Raw genomic sequence first — 18,042 nt, forward strand, 5'->3', positions numbered from 1 at the left:
TACTCGATGGCCCGGAAGGACATGGTTGACAGACCAAACTGCTTTGCCAGGGATGGTCTGCACTTATCCCCTCTAGGCTGTTGGATATTTACAAAGACATTTCCAGCTCATAGTGTCTTTTCTTAAGCGATGCCAAACTGATAAACTTCATTACTTAACTGAACCTACAAAAAATATCTGAAGGTAGTACTTCTCAATGCTGTCAGTCTTAAAAAGAAACTCCACTCTCTGTAAGCCTTCTTCTCCATGGAGTGTGCAGACATCTATGTAGTGACAAAGACATGGTTTAAAGTCATGGACAGTACCCTGGCAGTGTACGGTTATAATGCCTTTCACAACTCAATCTATATTAAAAACAAGCTCGCTTGCAGACTAGTTAAAGGTATGGACCACTGGAACTTATACATGTGCAATGCACCATAAACAGAGCTTTGTGCCATATCCCTGCATACTATAGGTACACATCCATGTCCCAGGAAACAGATACTACTCATCTCAGTGTACTAGAGACCCTTACAGTTCAACCCAATATGATCTTCCTGGGGGATCTCAACTACCCCTCTATAGATCAGAAATCCTACACCACTTCTAATGCACAAGCCCAGAGATTGCTAAATTCATTAATACCAACACCCTGGAATAGTTAGTCCATTCTGCTACTGGAGTAGAAACATCATTGACCTTGTATTCACAAATGGGGGGGGGCAATGTTCCTCACCAAGTGTAATGCCCTCACTTGCTAGATCTGACCATAAGGCAGTATTGCTTGAAATAAAAATTAAATCCAGGTACCACTGAAATCAAAATTCTTTAGGAACTATTCAAAAGCTAACCTTTCTCTCTCTACTAAGCAAAACCTTGGCTAAAATTCAAGAACCCCAAACCCAGTAAACACCATAGCGTATGCTGAGTTAGTTACAAAATCCCTGTACAGCCATATTGATAACTTTATAAAGCAAGCTGTGCCCACTTGTATTAAGAATAAGGCAAATTTAAAAGACAATCCTTCCTGGTTGAATCAAAATATCAATCAGTTATGCAGCAAAAGAAAATAAAAGACCTTGGCCAAACATAGGATGAACAAAGCTGAACACACATAAAAAACTCTTTGACAATCTAAACAGGCAGCTAGAGGATTAATTAATACTTCAAAGACTAAATTTGAAGAAAAAGTAGTTTGTCAGGTAAAGGTTAACTGCATAGCTTTCTACAACTATGTCTGTAACCTCAAGGGACATATGCAACAATGTGCAGAACTTATTGTAAATGACATCATCCACACTGAATCAGAGGTCATTGCAAATCTATTTGCTGACAGATTCACCTCAAGTTTCTCACAACTCCACCCCTGATAGTTCAAAGGAAATGCCACATACCACAACCATTACTAGGAACAGGTCATCAACACACTTTCCTAAACTAAAACACTGCATCAGTGGGCCCTGATAACATCCTGGGATGCTTACTAAATAACATGAAACATTAACATCTCTGGTACACTTGAATCACCTTTCAGCTGGAGCCTATAGTCAGGTTTTGTGCTCATGGAATGGAAGATGGCTAATGTCTTTTCCCTGCACAAAGGAGGTCCAACCACTGATCCAGGAACTTCAGACCCATAAGCCTGAGCAGCCTCATTGTAAGGTCATGGAAAGAATCACCATGGACATGATAAAAGAGGACAAAGTAACTTGCAAATGCTGGACCCACCACAGTTCCATTTTGTTAAAGGAAAGTCATGTATATTAAATCTGGGGGACTTCTTTGAGAGGGTCACCCAAAGCAATTGATAAGGGCAAGACTATGCACACCACTTAGCTCCACCTGGCCAAGGCTTTTGATACAATATCCCACACAGGCATTGTAGACAAACTCACTAAATTAGGTACAAATCCTTTTATCACCCAGTGGATAGCCAACCGTCTCACTGATAGGCCCCAGGAGGTTTAAATAGGTGAGGTCACATCCAGCAAGTGGCCAGTCACTATCAGAGTGCTCCAGGGCTCAGTATTATGCCCTCTCCTTTTTGGTATCTGTTTGTCTGAAATGGAAGCAAGTGTTGAAGATTTATAGCTAACTGAGTTTGCAGATGATTGCAAGCTAGGGTTAATATCAACTCCCCTGCAGGACACTACCATTCCTCAAGAAGGCCTATCTCTGATTAACAAATGGTGCCAAAGTCATTGTCTTAAACTCAGTGTTAAGAAATGGATGATTGCACCCTTTGGAAGTCAACCATCTTGGCTAATTACCATGCTGATAATATGCCCCTAAGAGTCAACCCAGTAGTCAGGGATCTGGGTACACATGTAGACAGTAGCCTTACCTTTGACCACCATGTGGTCACAATGGTGAGGAAATACTTTCATGTTGTTCAACTTATAAGTTATGGCATAGCATCTAGGTCCAAAGGGGTCATTATCCCACTATACTCTGCCCTTATCAGACCAGTCATAGAGTGCAGTGTACCTGACCAGGCATATGCAGAAACTAGAGTGACCTCAGAGGTTCCTTATAAAAAGAATTTATGGCATAACAAACCTGCCTTATGCAGAGATCCTTAAAGCCTTTTCCTTCTACTTGGTCTCCTACAGATTGCTGAGGGTCAGTCTATACATGGCTTACAAAGCATCTGCAAACCCCACACTTAAGAGTCTTCTGCATATCCGTAAGTCAAACAGTTCCAGAAATACAAAGTTTAAGTACCTGAATTTTGTCTGTGACATAAACAGAACATGCTGGACAGACAAACATGTGTCCCAGAAACTGCCATTCCTATGGAACAGGCTTTCCATCCACGTGAAGCTGAATTTGTCTATTACCCAATTTAAGCATAAACTAGACCAGTGGATGGGGAACAGACATTTTATACCAGACCTGGCAGCCATGTCCCTTATGGGCAGAGGTAGCTTATAAGTGTCTGGCCATCAATGTCCTATTTGGATTCAGGACATCATTATTCTTTTGGGAAAATTTGGCTAGGCTTAGAAAGGCCCCCCTGGGTCATTAGCCTAGTAGCAATCTATGAATAAAAATAATGTTAGGGAGACAAAACAAGGACAAATTTTAAATATTGCTCTTATATATTTAGGAAGTTGAAAGAGTAACAGGTTTTGCATCATCATGTATTTTTGAAGCATATGAAACCTGAAATAGAAATGGCTTTCATTATTTAGTGACTGTGATCCTTAAAATAAAGATTATGTATTCAATGGACTCTTTTATAGATCACAGCCACCAAACAATTGAGCAAAATTTGTAATACTTGCTACTTCATCTAGGAAAGTCACAATATGGTTAAAAAAATTCAACTGAGAAGCTCACTACATGGTTAACAACTGTTAATTTGTACTCACAAGAAGTTCTGTTGATAAAAGTGCACTGTATTTTATTTACCATGGTTATTTGCTTAGCAATTATTATTGAGGACTCACCCTGTCAATGTGGAATTGTATTAGCATGGAATTTTGCTCATAATGAAGTAGACTTTACTCAAAAAACATTTGTCTAAGTAAAAAGACAAGAAAGCTCTTACTTCAAGAATTCACCCCATATAAATAGTATGTCCATTTAGAATACTAACCTACAGTTGTTCTTTCCCATGAAGGCAAAGTAAAACTAACAATAATTTATTTGGGAATATAATTAAAAGAAGCACACACTCACCAAGCCTGTGCATTTTTTTTTTAATTTTCATGGGCTTGTCATCATTTTTTCACTTTTATACAAATTGCATTGTGTGTGTGTGTGTGTGTGTGTGTGTGTGTGTGTGTGTGTGTGTGTGTGTGTGTGTGTGTGTATGTGTGTGTGTGTGTGTGTGCGCGTGCATGTGTGGGCTGGCATACACAAGTGCATAGGTGTGTGTTTGTGTTGTGTGTTCTTTGAGCGCTGGGATGCACTTCAGTCCCCATATTTACTTGAAATGCAATATGCATATAACTTTAACACAAGTAAATTATACAATGAATAAACATTGCACTATCCTCATTTGTGTATATTTTGTATTACCTTTCTCTCTGATTGTACTGCCTTTGGCCAGGGTCCCAGCTGAAAATAGTCTAAACAATAGTCTATATATCCCTAGTTAAAAGGTACAGTAAAAGAGAGAAGTAAATAAATAAATAAATAAAATTACAGTATATCGTGATCACTAGCAGTGGGGAATTCCTTAATAAATAGATAAATAAAAACACTGTATTCTATGATCAATGACAATAGGATTTCATACCTAAATAAATAAAAGCAGTATATCCAATGATAATGACAGCAGTGATTATATAAGTAAAAAATGAATGAAAGATTGCAATGCATCAAATGATCACTGCAGTGATGATTCAATAAAGCCCTATCCCTGTATTCAGTCTCCTACAGGCTGTTGAAGGGAGATCTATGCCTAACATACAAGGCACTGCCAGACCCCACCTTGATGGACCTCCTGTATATCCACAAAACAAACAGCACCAGAATTACCCATTCTAAAGACTTAAAACTTGCCTAGATATGAATAGAAACTGCTGGAAAGACAAGCATGTGTCCAAGAGAGTATCCCTTCTCTGTAACAGGCTCCCCATCAATGTCAAGCAGAGTTCCTCTACAATCCAATTAAAGTGTAACTAAGACAATTTAATGGGGAACTGAAAATTAATCCAGAGTTTGGCACATATGCCTCTAATGGACACAGGCAGCCTGCAAATGGTTCATCTCCCAGGCTCCTGTTTATAAGTTTCATCTCCCAAGCCCCTGCTTAAACTTATCAAGGGAACCAGAACTTCTCAGTGATTTGGGATGTATAGCTAGGCTTGAAAAGGCCCTTATGGTCATTAGCCTAGTGTGATGTTCTCCCAATACTCCACTGGACTGCCAACAATTAATGTAACATCCCTCACTATCCTGGGTCAGTAACTAAGGAGCTTCGATCCTCACTACTGACTCCAGTGTGAAACTGTCACTTAAACAGGAGCAATATTTCACAATTTTTCCCTAAGAGGGCAACAGGAACATGCTCTATAATCTGAGACTGGACTGTATATTTCTGTCTCCCCCTAATATAACTCCTTATTATACACTTCAGAAAAATGTGTCCGAGTTTAAGACCTCTGATACACTCACACTCAAAGTAAATTTAAATCTCACACAACCAAATACTTCTGGGAAAGCCTGGCACAGCCTTCCAGCTATGTCTCTTCCCCAAAATAATATAGTAATGCTGCCACCAATCAGAGTGTGTTCATGCCCTTCTAAAGGGGTATCCCAATTATAAAAATTAAATATTAGAATAAATGATATCTTTGACCAAAAGCAACCAGGCCTTCAAGGTGACTGGGGAGTTTCAAACAGGTATAAGCACTCTCTAATCTCCAAAGAACACACTGGTTTAAAACCATGATGTAAATAATGAAAAACATTTAATAATAAGTAAAATTATTACAAGAATGTGAATCAATAACTTTCAATAAACACCAGAATTCAATCACCAGAAATGTAAAATTAAACTGTCGAATAGAAGTCCATTATTCTAAAAAGCGCTCTATCTGAGTAACTAAACTTTCCTAATCTAACTAGAGAATACTGTCCCTGATCTACTCTAAAGCATCACAGCTAGGCAAAGGCAGGCTTAGAGTTTTTGGTGAGTTCTCTTTTCTTTGGGTGTCACTACATAGCACTCTAACTGACTGTTGTTCTTCACAAACTGCTCAGCACTTGACTAACTGCATAGTACTTGATTAACTGCTCAGCTTAACAGTCTCAACTGTCTTATCTAAAAAAAAAAAGTCAGCTATTTGAAAAAGTTATTGTTCCTGCCAGACAGCTGACTTCTTTAAAGTCTATTAGTTATGAGACAATTAAAGGGTTGATTTTATTGGATAGAAGGATAATTGAACATATATAAGGAGGAAAATAGTACATTGTAAGTTTATGGCATCTGAAGAAGTCTTGTTTAGATATGAAAACACGTATAAGATAAGCGTTTATGTGATTATGTTGTTTATGTTGACATTAATAAAGAAGATGTGAAGTGTTCACTGCTGGCAAGTTGGCATGTTTTCTTCTACCTGTTGCCTGGTTTTGGATTGTTTGTGGTTTATGTTGGGCAATGTTTTTCTCCTTTTGCACTAATACTGGCATACAGTACAAGTTAATCTGAGAATATACACAGATCTCCTGCCAGGCATGCTTACACAGATGACATTGTTTTCATTTTCTTCACAACTAGTTCAATCTATAAACCTATGAACTTATAATAGCAGTGCTTCACATGATTACTGGCAGTAATGATTCCAAAAATAAATTAAAAGATAGTATTCCATGATACCTGGCAGTTATAATTTAATAAAATGTAACAATCTGTCACAATGACAATGGCAATTCCATCAGAAATAAATAGAAGGTAGCAATGAATTCTGTAATCAATGACAATGTAATTCCATAAAAAAATAAATAATATCGCCAATAATTCTCTGAATCAGCAAATAGGAAATGCTTTAAGGATACAACAATCATTCCATTACCAAATAAGTCTCCAGCATCTCGTCTAGATAACTACCGCCCTGTAGCCCTCAACTCTACAGTGATGAAGTGCTTTGAAAGGCTGGTTAAGGGCAGCATAACATCTGGGCTGTATGCTGATCTTGACCCTCTGCAGTTTGCTTACAGAGTAAACCACTCTATGGCAGATGCCATCTCCATATCACTCTATCGCTGGAACACCTTGAGAATAAAAACACCTACACAAGGGTACTATTCATTGACTTCAGCTCCGCTTTTCATATGGTTATCCCTCTTCATCTATCTGTCAACATTCCACTTTGCAACTGGATTCTTGACTTTCTCATAGACAGACCTCAGAAAGTGTGCACAGGAAATAACTCGTCGGCATAGCTCTCAATCTTCCATCTCCAAAATGAGAAGCAATAGCCCTCATAATGTGGAACAAATAGGTTCATAGGTTCATAGGTTTATACTAGGCTATCTGCCCTAAGGCATTTATAAGCCTAGCCCAAAGTTTTGTGGCTTACGCCACCCCTTATGTTAAAAAATACTGTGCCCATTAGTTTGTTGTGCCTCTGTCCAGCAGTAACACAGAGATGATTCCCGGGGTAAACCCAGTGGCGGCTGGTGACTTCAAATCAAAGGGGGGTTGCAGGAGACAGCTGAATGGGTGGCGTCAATTGCAAGGGGTGTGTCCAACTAGAAAGGGGGGGGAACTATGCTCAAAACCACAAAAAACTAACTAAATACACTGCCGTGGGTGCCAAACCATCATGAGTGTCCAATCAAGACAAAATGAAGTGTAGAAGAATAAAAATATTTCAATGCATTGGCTGCATGACAGCTTACTTAATATCTAGATGGAAACAAAAAGGTTGTGAGGCATGAAAAAATAAAATTACTTTTTTAAATACATTAATGGAATGCCAGTCAAAATCAAGTATAAGAAAAACAAGCAGCACTCAACTCAAACCACTTCTTGCACTGCAGTTCTAATTATAATTTATATTCAGCTTTATTAAAGTACCAAGTAACATGCTGAAAGTAGAAATCTCTGATGCCCCCACTTGTAAAAATGTTCCTTATCCAAAAAAAGACCTGCTGCCTGACTCTACTTGTTTCATGGGGAAAACATGATCAAAGTAAAAAATGAAAAGCAAACAAGAAATAAGCTCAAGATACATTGCTTAAAAGGATTACTGTACAGGTTATGGACCACACGATTGGCATTCTGTTTAGTTTACGGGTAAAGCCTGCAGAGATGACTGGAAGTCTCCAAATGTAATGAGCTTCTTAAAATAATGTAATCCTGTCCTTTATTACAAATACTGTCATATGCATTTCAATACCCAAGGCTTATACATTATCTAGTTAAGTATTCTCTACATGGCAACAACAGAAAGGCTTTCAATGTTGTCAATTCTTTAACAGTATGCTTATTAAAGCTTGCTTGCATCTTACAATCTCAGCCAAGCTCAACTGATGGTCATTAAAGTATTGCTACTTAAACACAGAGCAACAGGCACTGAGTAATAAGCATAAATCAACAGTACAAAAAAATATGACAGAAACCAGACCATTCTGCAAAAATCAAGGACAGATGAAAAGCCACTCCTGTACTTGAATCTACCTTGGATGGGGGGATACCCTGCACATTTACACTGCATAACTACTCCTTGCCTTACTTCGACACATCCAGAGTCACTACATGGGGGAGTGGGGTGCAACAAGTATGTCACAGTTTGAAATGTCTCTGGCTGACTGTGATGACCCTAACACATTTGTCATACCTCTCAACCTCAGAGCAAGAAATCTGGACAAAGCCATACAAAGAAGTGGGTCAAAGGCCCAAAAACAAGGGCAATTTTTAAAAATATTGCTCTTATAAACTTAGAAAGATAATAGAATAGGTCTTGCATTAGTATGAATTTTCTGAATGGTATGAAATCTGAAACTCAAATGACTGTCATTTTCTAATGATTTGTCACTAATTTGCCAAAAAAACACAATTTTATGAAAAATGGACCAAAAATGTGATGTAAAAATATAAACTGCTAACTTGAGCAGCTGACAAAATAAAAGAATCTACATGCATTTCTGAAATAAAAAGTAATCTAACTATGATTAGTTATTTCTTAATTGTAAACCCTCCATGTTTTCTTCCAAAATTGCTATTTTGCGGAGGGATTATTAGGGGAAGAGCAACATTTTGAGCCAAAATCAGGGACAGTTGAGAGGTTTGGCTATGCCTAATTCTATAAAGCAATTTGCATGTATGTACCTCTCAACCTGTTAATGCAGTAAATCTGGACAAGGCCAAATATATTGGGGGAACATATAAACAGTACTAAAAACTGCTCTTGTATAAACTGAGACAGTTGATAGAACAAGTCTTACTTTAGTATGCATTGGTTATGAAGTCTGAAACTCAGTGTGTCATTTAGTGACTTAATTCCTAAATGATTTGCCACAAATTTTATGAGGAACAAACCAAAAATAAAAAGCAAAAATCTATTCATTCTTTGATAATCTGGACAGTTGGGAGGTATAGCAGCTGGGGCTGTCTAAGTTTGCCGCCCTTCCCCCTCACAAAATCATGGTCAAATGGAGCCTCCTCCTGCAGCCATTCCAATGATCCCATTACTTGGCTATTTCACTCCAATTACCATAAACACTAATGCACATACTGATTTACTTCCATGATGATTTGGACTTCATTTGAAAGTTTTATTTTGCATTTTACAGCACAAACACCAAGCCATCTGCTAAACAAACTTAGCATTAAAACTTCTCTGCCCTTGAAACTCACATTCATTGAAACAGCACTGAAACCCACATTCAAAGAAAATACATTTTACCAGTGGCAGATAAAGCTTAATTCTGGGCTGTTTTCAAATCATAGGCCCCTTGCATATGAAACATACATATGCTCTTTGATACACCTTCCTATTGTTTTGAATATTTTTCCAGTAAACAATGAAACAAAATGCATGCACCAATAATGACAAAACTGCCCGATTCAGAACATTTCCTTCATCAAAGTCTACTCAAACTTCTACAGTCCACCATTATCAGTAAATATGCACAATTCTACAGTCCACCATTATCAGTAAATATGCACAATCTCTGAAGTAAAAAAAGTCATCTAAATTATTCCACATTAAATAAATCTGTAACTAATGAAGAGGTTGCTGCTAGCAAAAACCTATATATTTCATGGTTTCATCGAAAAATAAAGTGTCTGATGCCCCTGAGGAATAAATTGCCTATATTACATTAAAAATGATAAGCTAGTAATATTGCAATAGGAAATGGATGGCAAACAGATAACAGGCGCATAGGTAGTATCAACTTTTTCAGTACAGCAGTATTCACCCCTTGTGGGAGTAGAACCAACAACCTTCTGCATCAAAAGCAAGTACACAACCTGTTGTGCTATTAACATTGTAAGCTGATTTTCCATAAGCAGCACTAAACTTCTCTTCCCCTGCAGCTCTCAGCTCCTTGTAAAATCTATTCAATACTCAACTGCATCTCAACTTTGCAGCACAAGAAATCTGGAAAAAGCCAAATTTATTGGGGGGGGGCTCAAAAGGCCAAAAACCAGGGAGACATTAAACATTGCTTGTATAATCTTGGAAAGTTGTAGAAAATGCTGTGTTACCACCATACATTTTACTGCCAAGGTCCCTGTGCAAAAGAGTCAGAGCAACATACCACTACGCCATATCAGCTGCTTTGTGAAAGAGAGGAAGACTGAAACTTAAATGGCTATCATTTAATGAATTCAGTTCTCACCATAGCTGTCAACCTCTTAGCACAAAACACCAGGACAAACCCAGTAATGAGGGAATACAGCCCTCAGACATATTCAGTGAATTCAGTTCTTGCCATAGTTGTCAACCTTAGCACAAAAAACCTGGACAAAGCCAATAACGGGGCAATACAGTCCCAAAAATAAGGACACATTTCAAATATTCATCTTATAAACTTAGAAAATTGCTAGAATAAAAGGTTGTGTTACTATTTATTTTCTGAAGAATATGAAGTCTGAAATTCAAATGCCTGTCAATTTTATTTAACATTTGTTAATCAGGACAATCTGACTTGGAACAAAAAAAACAATTTTCAGCAGAGGCCCAGGAAGAAATAATGCAGACATGTCTTTATAACATGGGAGGACACAAAAGCAAACCCACACAAACACAGGGAGAAGATGCAGACCCCACACAGAAGGCACCCCAGCCAAGAATCAAACCCAAGAACCTGCAGCCGTAAAGCAACAATACTACCACTGCAACATCAAATATCAAGCATTGCAACATTTAGAAACCACAGATATTATGAGGAACAGATCAGATCAAATAGGAGGCAAAAATCTGCAATTTTTTTACAAATGGTGGTGGGTAGGGAATTCAGGTCCTTAACACCAGTATACAAGGTACAGGGTTCAAGCCTGAGTATCTCTACCCAACAGCATTTGTTCTCTAGCCACCAGTATATAATAACTGGGGCATTTTACACACACACACACACACACACCCACACCCACACACCCACCTACTTCTGTCTCTCTCTCTCACACACAGTCCCTTCTTCTGTCTCTTTCTTTCTCTCCCTCACACACAGTCCCTTTTTCTGTCTCTATCTCACACACACACACACACACACACACACACACACACACACACACACACACACACACACACACACACACACACACACACACACACACAGTCACTTCTTCTGTTTCTTTCTTTCTCTCTCTCACACACACACAGTCCCTTCTTCTGTCTCTTTCGTTCACAAGCGCACACACACACACACACTCCTACCAGCCCAGCGATCACCAGATCAGCTACTACCCGGCCGCACACACTCCTACCAGCCCAGTGATCAGCTCTCCTGCACGACCCAATCCACCGACCACCGACTCCTCCTGCATATGACCAGGCCAGTACATCCAATCCAGGATTGACCAAGTAAACTCCTGCATGCTGCTGCTACTAAATCCTGCATGCTCCTCCTTCACCAAACGACCGATCAGTACTCCCGTGCAAGCACTAAGTCTCGCAAGTCCTGCGAGAGCCACTCAGTCCTCTTATTGGCTCTGACTGTGGCTGAAGCAGTCCGGAGCTCCTCTGTGTGGTGCAGTTGTCACCGCACAGAATCATGGTATCTCACAGCAATGCTTGCTGGGTACCTGTTTGTCCCTATCCGGACTGCCGGTAAGGCAATCATAAATTTTTTGTTTCACAGATATTTTTTTGTTTTATTTTGTAGGTGGGGGGGCTGCAGTCCGGCAGTCCGATAGGACGAGCCGCCCCTGGGTAAATCTATGATCTCCCATCCACCGGTCAAGATTTCTCTTGAACAGAGCCAGCGAGGTGCTCTGCCTCACATGAACTGGGATTTTATTCCACAGCATAGGGAGTCTCTGGGTGACAAATCTATCCCTCCAGCATGTCCTATTTATATCCGTGCTAAGGTTTAAGTTGCTTGCTCTAGTGGATCTGGTAGATTTGGATTTTTTGAGGTGGAGCATGTCCATTAATTCCGGGTTGGACATGGCCTTGTATGTCAGGCACAGGTCACCTCTGAGCAGGTGGTATGCGACTGAATAGAGCTGGAGTTTCTTCAGTCTGGCAGCATATGACAGATTTTGGAGTCCCTTTATCCTTTTGGTGAGGAACTTTTGGGGTCTCTCCAATTGCTGCAGGTGTTGGGTGAGATACATCCCGAATGGGGCACTGTACACCATCATTGGTCTGATAAGTGAAGAGTACAGGGGAACAATGACCTCACTCGATCTGGATGTGAATCCCTTCATGATCAGGTGGGCAATGTAGAAGGTCTTTCTAACCACTTTAGCAATGTGAGTGTCAAAAGAAAGGCCACTGTCATGGGCAAAAATGGGCAAAAAGTGGAACACATACTAATGCCTTACTAACAATTTCAACTAGGAAGGTCATTGGATGGTTAAAATATGCTGGTTTTACTTATGAATAAGATCTTTTAATGAATTAATATGATTGATGTCTATTTATCATGGATTTCTATTAAAAAAATTCCTAACACTGAATGTTTGACAGTCTTTTAATGTGGAACTTTGAGGAACATGAACTTTTTAAGACCCCAAATGACGTATGTTCCTCGTAATGAGGTACACGTGAGAGGTATCCTCGTCGGATAGCATCACTCAACACTGGAGTCCCACAAGGATGCGTATTAAGTCACTTGCTGTTCACCCTGTTAACACAAGACTGTGCAGCTAGGTACAATGCAAACCACTTCATCACATTTGCTGATGACACAACAGTGGTGGGCCTCATCAGTAATGACTATGAAACAGCGTATATAGATGAGGTGGAACAACTGATTACCTGGTGTAGAAATAACAACTTAGCACTAAACATGAACAAGACAAAATAGATAATTGTTAATAAATACAGGAAAAATCACAAGGAACATTCTCCCCTCACCATTAACGTTGAAACAGCGGAAAAGATGAGAAGCACAAAGTTTCTGGGAGGGCACATTGATGAGGACTTGTCTTGGAGCACCAATACAAATGCCATCATTAAGAAAGCACACCAGAGATTGCACTTTTTGAGAAGGCAGAGGAGAGCAAATCTCCACTGACAGTTCTCACTACCTTCTACAGAGGTACTATAGAAAACATCCTGATGAACAACCTCATAGTATGGTATGGAAGCTGCTCTATCTTTGAGCACACATCCCTCCAGAGAGTGGTGAAGACAGCAGAGAGGATCATCAAGACCACCTTACAATCTGTCCATGACTTGTACTTATCCAGATGTCTCAGCAGGGCCAGAGGAATAATTAAAGACTGCACTCACCCTACTTACAGACTGTTCCTGCATCTATCATCTGGAAAGTGCTTCCAAAGTATACATTTCAGAACTGCGAGATTCAGGAGCAGCTTCCTCTCTAATGTCATCAGGCTGCTGAACTCTTGTAACTACAGTCCATGATAGCCATCTGGGTCAGTCGAAACTGTAAAAGCTTATCTCAAGTTGTGCATTATCCTGGTTACCCCTCTCATCTAATACTTAGTGCAATATTCACCATGACTGTATCTTATAGGCCATATAGGGCAGTAGTAATGCAGTAAAATATCTCTTCTTTCATAGCAATACGTTATGAATTTGTAAATTAACCATAGTTTAATACTCTAAGGTCCATAGTGCAATACTCTAATGTTCACAGTGCAATATTCAAATATTTCTTTCTGTGCAAGGATCAATGCAATGTCTTAACCAAGTACCTGTGCAATACTAAAGTATCATGCAAGTAACTGTTCACTGCAAAAAGTGTTAAAATGTGTTTCTAATTACGTGCAGTATTAGTCTGTCTACCTACATGTTTGTGATGTAATACCTAGGTGTTATATGTGTAAATGTTTGTGAAAATAGTGTATATTTTGTCTGAACATTGAGTTCAGAGACAGAATTTCATTCAGGTTTTGCACTTGTTTGATTTCTGAATGTCAATAAAGTTTGCTTTGACTTGATTTAGTCTTGAAATGAATACAAGAAGCAATGTGTAACATGATCATAATTGTGTAGATTCCATAAGCAAATAAATAAATAAAAGTTGGCAGCATATCCTTTTTTTTTGCTGACTGTGATGATTCTATAAATAAATAAAGTCAGCAATTTATCACTTGATCGCTACCAGAGGTAATCCCTGACATATATAGTGTATACCTATGGAAGGATGTCTGGTCTTTCTATGATCTGCAGTCAATAGCAGCATATCAGACAGTAAATTGCCCATGGAGTACTTTACATGTCACCATAGTAGTACACCACATTGTTGTACTCAATTCCTTGTTGCACATGCATTGCTCTCTTATTTGTGACCTTCCAACAACTGCAGTGTCAAAGTCACAGCAGGGTAATATGTCTAGAATGAGATATGTCACTAGTAGTAATTCAGATAATTATGCTTAGGAAAGTGGCAGCAGATTATATACAATTATATTTGTATTCTATATTTTCTACAGGTGCTGCATGGTGTAAAATATGCAGGAGCATATAATGGAGAATACTTTTTCACTGGCAGGCTCTGCTACTAAAAACAAATCACATTAGCAGGTAAGCCAGATATTGGGAAATAGACGTAATGCAAATTAAGTCAAGTATGTATTGTGTACATGTCCTTATAGGGGTGCTTATAACATTTACTGTCAGCTGTGTGATCCTTACATGGCTAGATTCTGTCACATGTGATATCACTAAGTCTTATTAGTGTGTAAGAGCTCAAACAATTTTATTCAACAGAGAGTTCCTTAATCTTGTCAGTCTTCGTAACAAGTAGTTTGATCGTAAAGTGTCAGTGTTTGCTTGAGGTCTGGCAAAATTGCTCAGAAATCTGTGCAAAACAGAAATCATTAGATTAATCAGAGACTTCTAGTATGAGGAAATATGTATTGCAGAAATCCAAACAGTTGCAACAACACTGCCATGTGAAGGTGTGTGACTGAAATGCTAATCATTTGAAAGTCTGAGACTAACCATAATTCCATACCCACATATATTAAGTCCTAGATTGATATTTCTTGGAATATATCCTTTTCTACATTATATGTTAAAAATTTGCAGGAGATGTGGATGCTTCCCCCCACATCAGAGGTGTAGGGTGGCTTAACCCCTACAAAAAGCAACTTTAAAAGATATAAGTGTTGTTTAACATTTGCAGTTCTCCTGAGTTTTTAGTCTTTTTTTGAATCATTCTAGGGTATGGTAGCACAGATCTTAACATTTCTGTTGGTAGCCGGCTAAAAAATAAGTCAATTCTATGCTATAGTTGCTAAGAGCAGATCAAGAAGGGATGGTTATGAAGTGCATATAGCATATCTAGACCTAGCCAAGACCTTTAATTCTATTATCCATGCAAGCTTTATTGATAGATTTGTAAATATGAATATAAATCCTTACATCAGTGGTATACCACAGGGATCAATTTTGGGCTCTCTCCTGTTTGGCATATATTTCTCAGACCTTCAGGTCAGCACATCTAGCCTATGATTAACAAAGCTTGCAGATTACGTCAATTGGATGTTGATATTTGATGTTCAACTGACTCACAATTAGTCCAACATGGCTTAAACCATGTTAACAACTGTTACAAGGACAATAGTCTAAAATTAAATTTTAAAAAATGTAGCATAGTTCATTTTGGTAAACAAAATACACCCCTCCAATCAGACATTGTTGTAAGGGATCTAGAATTCTCATTTGACCATTATTTCTCCACAGTATTTGGGAAAGTATTTTATTTGATGAATCTAATTTTCAAAGGCATCTCCACTAGATCCAATGAAGTCCTAATTCCCTTTAAAGCATATCTTGTTACGCCTATTATTGAATCTAATACACCTTTTTGCATGTATTTATCTAAATACATCACACAACTTGTGAGAACTCATTAAATTCATAACTAAAAATATCAATGGCATCAAACATCTTTTCAAGACAGACTGGCAGCCCTTTCTCTGTAGTCATTCTTTTACAAACTCCACTATTTCAGTTCTATACTGTAACCAAACAACAGACTATAGAAGGAATTCCAACCAGTTGTAATTATAAAGACAGTTTGATTTTGAATAAAAGTTGTCTTTAATAATATGTTAACACAGAAAACTCTTATGTAAAAAAAAAACAGTGCTTTTGTCCGATAACATCAGACTTCATCAGATACAATGTAACATGTCATCATCCAATTTATATACACTGCAATCAAAAACCTTCCTATTATTCAATAAGGCAATTAGCTACAAGTTAATGAATTTCAGAAGATTAAAATGTTAAAAAAAATCATTAAAATTCCCATTAAAATACGTGAAATAAGAAATCTATAACACGATGCATGAATTTATAAAATGAAATACATCAATACACATAAATGAATGTATATTAATTGTATATAATAATGAATGAAATATTTTTTACAATTTTGCTGACCGGAGTTTTAAAGGGGGTATAAGGGAAATGCTGTCATTTAAACCCGGAGGTCTGTTGGCTTCCACAAAGATTTGCCAATAGGCCTCTCTATAAGCTAACTTAGATTCACAGGGTCCCCCCTGGGATCTTTGAGTACTGTCTCAATGACAAAAAAGCAAAAACTAGCCTTGCAACATGTCAACGAATGTCTGTATAAGGCATTATGGTTATTTTTATTGCTAATTTTGTTGGTATGTTCATATATCCTTCGCTTAAGTTGCCTTTCAGTTTTTCCTGCATAGAAACTGTCACATCCTTTGCAACAAACCAAATATACCAGCCCAGAACTATTGCAATTAGAATACCCTTTGGAATATATAATTGTATTCCTTGAAGTAATGTTATATTATGCAAGAAGAACAGGTTAAGAACACTGATTGCAGGAACCACACTTATAACTGCCCTTTCTTTTATTGGAGAAAACATTCCTGAAATTTGTTTGTTTTAACAAGTTTTTAAGATTTTTTTCTTTTTCTAAATACTACCTTCATTGATTTATTTTTTAAATTGGGCAGGTCTGTAAATTCAATTAATTTTTTGTATTAATTCTCCACTGTATTCTTAATTATGTATGCCCTACCACTAAAATTAGTTGTAAATACTCTATTGTATCCCAAGGTGTTACTAATCAAATGACCATTTTGGTTCTTGAACTCAGATCCCAAACCTAAAATGGGTTTGTAAACATTCTTCCTACCATTGGTGACCTCAGTACATATGTTAGATATCAGGTCAATGGGATATCCACGCTCTAAAAACATACTTTTTAGGATAGTGCATTAATTGTCATAGCCCATATCCAATGATGTCATACATACAGCTAGCTCTAACATACTGTCCTTTTACAATTCCCTTCTTTTGAAAAAGGGGGTGTGCACTTGAAAAGTGAATATACATGTTAGAAAAAGTACTTTATGTATAGCAGACTTAAATCATTGTTCCAGTTTACTTAATGAAACATCCAAATAATGTACTTTGTCATGAGAGATATGATATGTGAATCTAAGAAAATGTGTAGTAGTATTGAGATACTGAGTAAATTCCTCGAAAAGTTCTACATCTCCCACCCAAAAAATGCAGCTGTCGTCCAAAAATCTGGCATACATATTCCAATACTGATTGTATTTGCTTCCTTGTATGTATTTCTTTTCCCAAACTGATATGACTATATCTGCAAAAATGGGGGCACAACAGGTCCCCATAGCTATTCCAGTTTCCTGTTTATAAAACTCACCGTCGAAGTACATCAAATTATTCTTGGGAACTATTTCAGCCAGTTCCAAGCATACAAAAATATCATTTTCAGTGGTGTCTGGATTAGATCTCATAGCCTCTTCTAACCACACGAGACCAATGTCATGTGGAATCACTGAGAAAAGGTCAATAACATCAACCGTAACAAACACCAACTAGGGAAAGTAAAGATCCTGTGTTATGCTACTCAAAAACTCCCAAGAGACTTTGAGTATATATGCCTGTCTACCCCATAACATTTCGAGTTTCCAGTCCAAAAACTTTGAAAGAG

This window comes from Protopterus annectens, chromosome 3.part1 (assembly GCF_019279795.1).
Source record: "Protopterus annectens isolate FY-2018-M chromosome 3.part1, PAN1.0, whole genome shotgun sequence".
In the NCBI taxonomy this organism is placed as follows: Eukaryota; Metazoa; Chordata; order Ceratodontiformes; family Protopteridae; genus Protopterus; species Protopterus annectens.